Source organism: Alexandromys fortis, unplaced genomic scaffold (assembly GCF_014885135.2).
Source record: "Alexandromys fortis isolate MF-2015 unplaced genomic scaffold, M_Fortis_MF-2015_v1.1 scaffold_195, whole genome shotgun sequence".
Taxonomy (NCBI): Eukaryota; Metazoa; Chordata; class Mammalia; order Rodentia; family Cricetidae; genus Alexandromys; species Alexandromys fortis.
The window spans coordinates 6,064-15,140 of record NW_026068105.1 but is presented as its reverse complement, the minus strand read 5'-3'; the positions used below and the strand labels follow the sequence as shown (position 1 = coordinate 15,140).

Here is a 9,077-nt window from a genome sequence, read left to right as displayed (position 1 = left end):
CAGGCTCGGCATTCATCAGTCACTTTTTGCAGGGCTCCATCCCTGTTCAGGAGGTATTGGCCTGACTCCTGTCTGTCCAACAAGGTTTTTATCTTCTTTAGCCCCAAATGAGTCAATTTATGTAAGTAATAATCTTTTCCTTGAAAACCTAATGTTGCTTTTTGGGGTCATATGTGGCCCCCATGTTCTTTAGGAGATCAATGTCCTCTTTACTATAGGGTAACGAACTGGAGGCTTGGGCCTCTTCCGGGTTCGTCAAGGGGAAAGCTTGGAAGGTCTTGGTTGATTTCATGGCAATCTCTCGAGCAGTGTTATCTGCCAGTCTATTTCCCTTTGCCTCAGGGCTTTGGCCTTTTTGATGCCCAGGGCAGTGCATAATACTTAATTATTGGGGCAAAAATAAGGCTTTTAGGAGTGCCAGTATCTCAAGTTTGTTTTTAATTTCCTTTCCTTCTGAGGTCAGCAGCCCTTGTCTTCAATAGATTTCCCCATGTATGTGGGCCGTGGCGAAGGCATATCGGCTATCTGTATAAACATTTAGCCTCTTACCTTCTGCCGTCCAGAGTGCCTGGGTCAGAGCGATGAGTTCAGCCCTCTGGGCGGAGGTGCCTGCGGGGAGGGCTTCTGCCCAAATTACCGCAGTCTCCCTTGTCACTGCCCCCCCGGCTCTTCGTTCCCCATTTGCCAGGAAACTGCTGCCATCCTTATACCAAGTATAGTCAGCATCTCAGAGGGGTTGATCTGTCAGGTCCGGCCTGGTCCCGTGTATTGCCGCAAGGATCTGGAGGCAGTCATGGTGTTCCACTTCCTCGGCCAGGGGGAGCAAGGTCGCAGGATTAAGAGCTACCACAGGTCCGAAGTGCACCCGGTCCTTATCCAGGAGCATGGGTTGGTAATGGGTCATGCGGGCATTAGAGAGCCAGCGGTTTGGAGGCTGCTTGACCAGGGCCTCCACCGCATGGGGTGCCAGGATAGTCAATGGCTGGCCCAGAGTCAGTTTACCCGCGTCCTTGGTGAGGACTGCAATAGCTGCAACCATTTGCAGACAGGGCGGCCACTCTGAAGCTACTGGGTCGAGTTTCTTTGAGAGATAAGCTACAGGACGCCTCTAAGGGCCCAGTTTTTGAGTTAGGACCCCTTTAGAGTAACCCTGTTTTTCATCCACGAACAAATCGAAAGACTTGGTAATGTCAGGTAGGCCTAAAGCAGGGGAGGCTAATAAGGCTTTCTTAATGTTTTTGAAAGCCCTCTGTTGTTCCTCTCCCCAAGCAAACATTGTCCCTTGTTTAGTTAATGGATACAAGGGTGCAGCCATCTCTGCAAACCCTGGGATCCAGAGGCGGCAGTATCCCGCTGTTCCCAGGAACTCTCTCAGCTGGCGGGGGTTCCGGGGAGCAGGAATGTTAGTGATAGTCTGTTTGCGCACCTCGGTCAGCCATCTCTGTCCATCTTTTAATTGATAACCTAGGTAAATGACTTGTTCCTGGCATATCTGAGCCTTCCTGGCTGATGCCCCATATCCTAATCGTCCCAATGTCTGTAGGAGGGCTTTTGTGCCCTCCTGACATTCTTTCTCCAAAGAGGCCGCCAGGAGGAGGTCATCAACATATTGGAGCAATGTCAGGGCGGGGTACTGGACCCGAAAGTCTGCCAAGTCCCGGTGTAAGGCCTCATCAAAGAGAGTCGGGCTGTTCACCTTACCGGTAGCCAGCTGAACCTTCCGATTAGTCGTCCATCGATATCTCTTGCCACCAGCGGCTCCTTGGACTCAAGCAGATCGTTCGCTGAGTGGCCCTGTAGTCTGGGTCAGGACTGAATGCTGGGCCCCAGTGTTTACTAGGAAGGTGACTGGTGCCCCCGACATCAAGAGTTGTCCTGGGCTCAGGGCAGGGGGGCTCCTGGCCTGAGTTCCCTAATCCTCTAAGGTGAGGAGGGAGGTTTGGGGCCTGGGCTTCCTAGGTCCTTTTGTTCCTCCTGGGGCAATCCTTAAACCAGTGTCCTCGTTTCTTTACAATAGGCGCATTGGTCTCTGTCCACCTTGGCCCTAGGTCGTTCTCCCTTCCTGTCTCCCTCTCTGTTCTGTCCCTGAACCACGGTGGCCAACACCCTAGTTAATTCCTTGTTTCTCCTCTTGTCTCTTTCATCCTCCCGATCTTTCATTCTCTGCCATAATCTTTCCTCTTTTTTTTCTGGAGTCTCTCTTATTGAAAATCTTCTCTGCCTCTTTTAGTAGGTCTTGTATAGTATATCCCTGGAGACCCTCAAGCCTCTGCAATTTGCTTCTAATATCTGGACTAGACTGCCAAATGAAAGACATGGATACACTCGTAGCTTGTCCTGGATCTTCAGGGTCATAGGGGGTATACATCCTATAAGCGTCCTTGAGCCTCTCTAAGAAGGCTGAGGGCATCTCTTCATTTCCCTGTATTACTTGCTTAACCTGGGCCAAATTGGTGGGGCAGCTTGCTGCCCCTTGGAGACCCGCTGTGAGCAACTGGCAGTAAAGACGTAGGTCCCCTACCTGCGTCCATGAAGGGCGTGGGAGGTGGAATTAGGCGGTGGCTCGCATCTGCCCCTCAGTCGGCCAGCCATAGGTGAGGGGGTTGTGGATTCTTGTGGGGGTGCCTCGGCTGCCGCAGCTTCAGGTCCCTCCGGGCTCGCTGGTCCTGCATATGGAGGAGGCTCCTCCAGTAGGAGGTCTACGAGGGGAGATTCAGGGTCCAGGGGAAGAACAGGCGGGGGTGGAGTGGATTTTTTTTTTTTTGAGGATAGTAGGATGTAAGGAAAGGGGGGGGGGAGTAGGGGTTGGAGCAGAGGGAAGGGGGGAAAGCGGCTCCCCTCCCGGGGGAGGGGATGCCTTAGGGGCCGTGGGAGTAAGAGGGGATTGAGGTCCTATGTCGAACATCCGCTCCTTCGCCTGGGAAATGATATCAAGGTTAAAAGTGCCGTCCTGCGGCTATGAATGTGGGCCATTCAGACGAACGGAAAGTCACTCATTTCTCCTTTCACACTTTGACCAATTGATTGTTTGCTCGGTCCCGGACATCAGGCCAGTGATCTAAAGTGAGACTCAAAGGGGTTGTTAACGATTGTCCCACGGCACCAGATTTAGACTCGAGTACAAACAGATATACCAAAACAAAAAACATAAAAACAAAGACACAAAAAAACAAAACCAAACTCAAAATCAGAAGCTGCGCAGCATTACAGATTCAGATGGAGGTCATGCCTCCTGGGAACTAGAGGAGTGACCTGGTCACTCTTAGCCCTTACAGATACTGGAGTGTCCTCCAGTTACGGATTGAGCCCCGAAGGCTCCAGACACCCTTGCGGGTTGACCTCCGAGGGCCCGGGGTCCTGGTGTCCTTGGAACGTCTTCCAGGACTGCGGGGGAGAAGTCCCGGGCTCGTCAGCCCCTTCCCTCCGCTGGGTACAGCGCACCCAGATCTGAGTGTACAGAATTCAACAATGAACACGGAAGACAACTCAACAAAGAACACGGAAGACAACTGACTTGGAGCTGGCCAGCTTACCTCCCGATGGTGAGTCGGTAGTCCCTGCGTGGGGGGGTCTCAATTCCCGGCCAATGCACCAAATGAAAGACCCTCGAAGAGGACTTTCTCTCAGGAGGAGACCTCCCCATGCCAAGGAACAGGCCGAGACCATACGGATGCAAATCACAAGAGGTTTATTGGGTGAACACAGGTACCTGCGGGCGGCAAGTCTTTCGGAGGACTTGCGCGCCTGCCAACTGGAGGGCAGGTTTTTTATAGGGAAGAGCAAAAAGCAAGTTTACAGAAGCAAAAAAAGCGTGGTTATCGGAATGAGGCAGGGGCATGAATGGTTTCCTCTCTCAGCATGGGTGTCAGCAAAAGTCATCCTGTTCCTATCTTATAGATATCCTGTTTTGCAGTCAACCTGCTTTGTTGATGTCCTATCTTATTGATATTCTGCCTTGCAGTCTTCCTATCTCATCCTGCTCTCTCAAGCACATGGGATGTTCTTACGAGAGCAGGCTGGCTGCTGCAGGTTTTGAGGAGGGGGTCTGTAGGGTCTTTCATTTCTCCCTTTTTCTTTTTATTATTGAGTAAAATCTTTTACTCAAAGTAATTACAGAACCTCGGTTTCTTGTTGTGGTAACATGTGATACTGATGGGTCAGTACTAGGGCCTGAATGACTGACAGCCTGTCTTTTATAAACTGGACCAGGTGGTTTAAGATGCAGGGCCCAAACAGGAGTATCAGAAGGAGGATAATCAAGGGACCCATCAAAGAAGACAATAGAGTTGTAAACCAGGGAGACTTATTAAACCATCCTTCAAACCATCCTTGTTGTGATTTGAACAGCTTTGTCTCTGTCTTAACCTCTCTCTAAGCTTTGTAATATTGTCTCTCACCAACCCAGTGTGGTCCGCATAAAAACAACATTCCTCTTTGAGTGCCGTGCATAACCCTCCCTCTCGCAAAAACAACATGTCTAGCCCCCTCCTGTTTTGTAGGACTACCTCTGAGAGGGAGGTTAATGATTTTTCAAGTGCGCTAACCGATTCTTCCAGCGCCTTGATATCAGTATGCATGGCTGCCTGAAGTTGTCTAAATTGGCTGGTCTCCATAAGAGCTGTGGTCCCTGTGCCTACCCCCCACCCCCCGGGTGATGGCAGCCATATTCCGGGAATGGTTCCTGATCTGAGGGGTTCCAGGACTCTCCCACCAAATCACAAAGGTCGAAGTACAGGGTTGGGAAAGCGTCTGTCATTGTTCCCAACAGGGAGGTGGCATTGGCTACTTATCCTGTCATGAGATTTGTAACCCTCCAGGTTACATTGAAAACCTGGTGTGGGCTATTTTCTTGTGTCGCCATCCCCAGTCTTAGTAGGGCCCATATAATGATCAAAGGGCCCCACGGTTAAGCCTTATCTTTAAGGGGTTTTGAGTGCTGGGGTCGCGGCGGGCTCTGCTTTCTCAGCTGTATGGGCGGCCTTAACGTGTGAGGCATGGATCCAGGCTGCAATGCCGCCAACCTTCAGTGCCGTTGGGGTGGTCAGAAGGACAGTGTAAGGGCCTTTCCACCGAGGTTCCAAGTTTTTGGTCTGGTGTCTGCGGACCCAAACAGTATCTCCTATCTGGAAGGGATGCGGTACCACCGGCTGGTTCAGTTGGTCTCAGTAAGCAGCGGCGAGTGGCTTCCAAACCTCTCTTTGCACAATCTGTAACGCCTGTAAATGAGCTTCCAGAGAAGGACTGTCAGCAAAATCGGCAATGTTTGAATCAAAGAAATTTATAAATGGGGGAGGTGCTCCATATAGGATTTCAAAAGGTGTCAGTCCATGAGGCCCCGGAATGTTGCGGGCCCTGTACAGGGCCAGTGGTAAGAGGAGCACCCAGTCTCTAGTGCCAGTTGCAAGCGTTAATTTGGATAAGGTCTCCTTAATTGCACTATTCATGCGTTCTACCTGCCCTGAACTTTGGGGTCTACATGCACAATGTAATTTCCATTTGACCCCTAGGAGTTTGGCCACCAACTGACTTACCTGGGAGACGAAGGCAGGCCCATTATCGGTGCCTAAGACTTGAGGCATTCCGTACCTGGGAAAGATTTCTTCCAAGAGCTTTTTGGTCACCACCTTTGCGATTTCGTGTTTGGTGGGAAAGGCTTCCACCCATCCTGGAAAAGTTGTCTATGAACACCAAGAGGTATCTGTACCCATAGAGACCTGGCTTAACCTCTGTAAAGTCAATCTCCCAATGTACTCCAGGACGATGTCCCTGTGCCTGAACTCCTGGACCAAGCTTGGTTCTGCCTGCATTTACCTGAGCACAGGCTCGGCATTCATCAGTCACTTTTTGCAGGGCTCCATCCCTGTTCAGGAGGTATTGGCCTGACTCCTGTCTGTCCAACAAGGTTTTTATCTTCTTTAGCCCCAAATGAGTCAATTTATGTAAGTAATAATCTTTTCCTTGAAAACCTAATGTTGCTTTTTGGGGTCATATGTGGCCCCCATTTTCTTTAGGAGATCAATGTCCTCTTTACTATAGGGTAACGAACTGGAGGCTTGGGCCTCTTCCCCGTTCTTCAAGGGGAAAGCTTGGGAGGTCTTGGTTGATTTCATGGCAATCTCTCGAGCAGTGTTATCTGCCAGTCTATTTCCCTTTGCCTCAGGGCTTTGGCCTTTTTGATGCCCAGGGCAGTGCATAATACTTAATTTTTGGGGCAAAAATAAGGCTTTTAGGAGTGCCAGTATCTCAAGTTTGTTTTTAATTTCCTTTCCTTCTGAGGTCAGCAGCCCTCGTCTTCGATAAATTTCCCCATGTATGTGAGCCGTGGCGAAGGCATATCGGCTATCCGTATAAACATTTAGCCTCTTACCTTCTGCCATCCGGAGTGCCTGGGTCAGAGCGATAAGTTCAGCCCTCTGGGCGGAGGTGCCTGCGGGGAGGGCTTCTGCCCAAATTACCTCAGTCTCTGTTGTCACTGCCGCCCCCGCTCTTCGTTCCCCATTTGCCAGGAAACTGCTGCCATCCGTATACCAAGTATAGTCAGCATCTCGGAGGGGTTGATCCGTCAGGTCCGGCCTGGTCCCATGTATTTCCACAAGGATCTGGAGGCAGTCATGGTGTTCCGCTTCCTCGGCCAGGGGGAGCAAGGTCGCAGGATTAAGAGCGACCACAGGTCCGAAGTGCACCCGGTCCTTATCCAGGAGCATGGCTTGGTAATGGGTCATGCGGGCATTAGAGAGCCAGCGGTCTGGAGGCTGCTTGACCAGGGCATCCACCGCATGGGGCACCAGGATAGTCAATGGCTGGCCCAGAGTCATTTTACCCTTGTCCTTGGTGAGGACTGCAATCCCTGCTACCATTCGCAGACAGGGTGGCCACCCTGAAGCTACTGGGTCGAGTTTCTTTGAGAGATAAGCTACAGGACGCCTCCAAGGGCCCAGTTCTTTGAGTTAGGACCCCTTTAGCGTAACCCTGTTTTTCATCCACGAACAAATCGAAAGACTTGGTAATGTCAGGGAGGCCTAAAGCAGGGGAGGCTAATAAGGCTTTCTTAATGTTTTTGAAAGCCCTCTGTTGTTCCTCTCCCCAATCAAACATTGTCCCTTGTTTAGTCAGAGGATACAAGGGTACAGCCATCTCTGCAAACCCTGGGATCCAGAGGCGGCAGTATCCCGCTGTTCCCAGAAACTCTCTCAGCTGGCGGGGGTTCCGGGGAGCAGGGATGTTAGTGATAGTCTGTTTGTGCGCCTCGGTCAGCCATCTCTGTCCATCTTTTAATTGATAACCTAGGTAAATGACTTGTTCCTGGCATATCTGAGCCTTCCTGGCTGATGCCCCATATCCTAATCGTCCCAATGTCTGTAGGAGGGCTTTTGTGCCCTCCTGACATTCTTTCTCCAAAGAGGCCGCCAGGAGGAGGTCATCAACATATTGGAGCAATGTCAGGGCGGGGTACTGGACCCGAAAGTCTGCCAAGTCCCGGTGTAAGGCCTCATCAAAGAGAGTCGGGCTGTTCACCTTACCGGTAGCCAGCTGAACCTTCCGATTAGTCGTCCATCGATATCTCTTGCCACCAGCGGCTCCTTGGACTCAAGCAGATCGTTCGCTGAGTGGCCCTGTAGTCTGGGTCAGGACTGAATGCTGGGCCCCAGTGTTTACTAGGAAGGTGACTGGTGCCCCCGACATCAAGAGTTGTCCTGGGCTCAGGGCAGGGGGGCTCCTGGCCTGAGTTCCCTAATCCTCTAAGGTGAGGAGGGAGGTTTGGGGCCTGGGCTTCCTAGGTCCTTTTGTTCCTCCTGGGGCAATCCTTAAACCAGTGTCCTCGTTTCTTTACAATAGGCGCATTGGTCTCTGTCCACCTTGGCCCTAGGTCGTTCTCCCTTCCTGTCTCCCTCTCTATTCTGTCCCTGAACCACGGTGGCCAACACCCTAGTTAATTCCTTGTTTCTCCTCTTGTCTCTTTCATCCTCCCGATCTTTCATTCTCTGCCATAATCTTTCCTCTTTTTTTTCTGGAGTCTCTCTTATTGAAAATCTTCTCTGCCTCTTTTAGTAGGTCTTGTATAGTATATCCCTGGAGACCCTCAAGCCTCTGCAATTTGCTTCTAATATCTGGACTAGACTGCCAAATGAAAGACATGGATACACTTGTAGCTTGTCCTGGATCTTCAGGGTCATAGGGGGTATATATCCTATAAGCGTCCTTGAGCCTCTCTAAGAAGGCTGAGGGCTTCTCTTCATTTCCCTGTATTACTTGCTTAACCTGGGCCAAATTGGTGGGGCGGCTTGCTGCCCCTTGGAGACCCGCTGTGAGCAACTGACAGTAAAAACGTAGGTCCCCTACCTGCATCCATGAAGGGCGTGGGAGGTGGAATTAGGCGGTGGCTCACGTCTGCCCCTCAGTCGGCCAGCCATAGGTGAGGGGGTTGGGGATTCTTGTGGGGGTGCCTCGGCTGCCACAGCTTCAGGTCCCTCTGGGCTAGCTGGTCCTGCATATGGAGGAGGCTCCTCCAGTAGGAGGTCTACGAGGGGAGATTCAGGGTCCAGGGGAAGAACAGGCGGGGGTAGAGTGGATTTTTTTTGAGGATAGTAGGATGTAAGGAAGGGGGGAGTAGGGGTTGGAGCAGAGGGAAGGGGGGAAGTGGCTCCCCTCCCCGGGGAGGGGATGCCTTAGGGGCCGTGGGAGTCAGAGGGGGTTGAGGTCCTATGTCGAACATCCGCTCCTTCGCCTGGGAAATGATATCAAGGTTAAAAGTGCCGTCCTGAGGCTATGAATGTGGGCCATTCAGACGAAAGGACAGTCACCCATTTCTCCTTTCACACTTTGACCGATTGATTGTTTGCTCGGTCCCGGACATCAGGCCAGTGATCTAAAGTGAGACTCAAAGGGGTTGTTAACGATTGTCCCACGGTACCAGATTTAGACTCGAGTACAAACAGATATACCAAAACAAAGGACATAAAAACAAAGACACAAAAAAACAAAACCAAACTCAAAATCAGAAGCTGCGCAGCATTACAGATTCAGATGGAGGTCATGCCTCCTGGGAACTAGAGGAGTGACCTGGTCACTCTTAGCCC

The 9,077-nt window shown here is 51.2% G+C and overlaps 2 pseudogenes; both read right to left on the bottom strand.

The window, feature by feature from the left end:
- Positions 1-13: 13 nt before the first annotated feature.
- Positions 14-2,551, bottom strand: LOC126489662 (uncharacterized; annotated as a pseudogene).
- LOC126489648 (uncharacterized) lies at positions 938-8,346 on the bottom strand (annotated as a pseudogene).
- Positions 8,347-9,077: the final 731 nt, after the last annotated feature.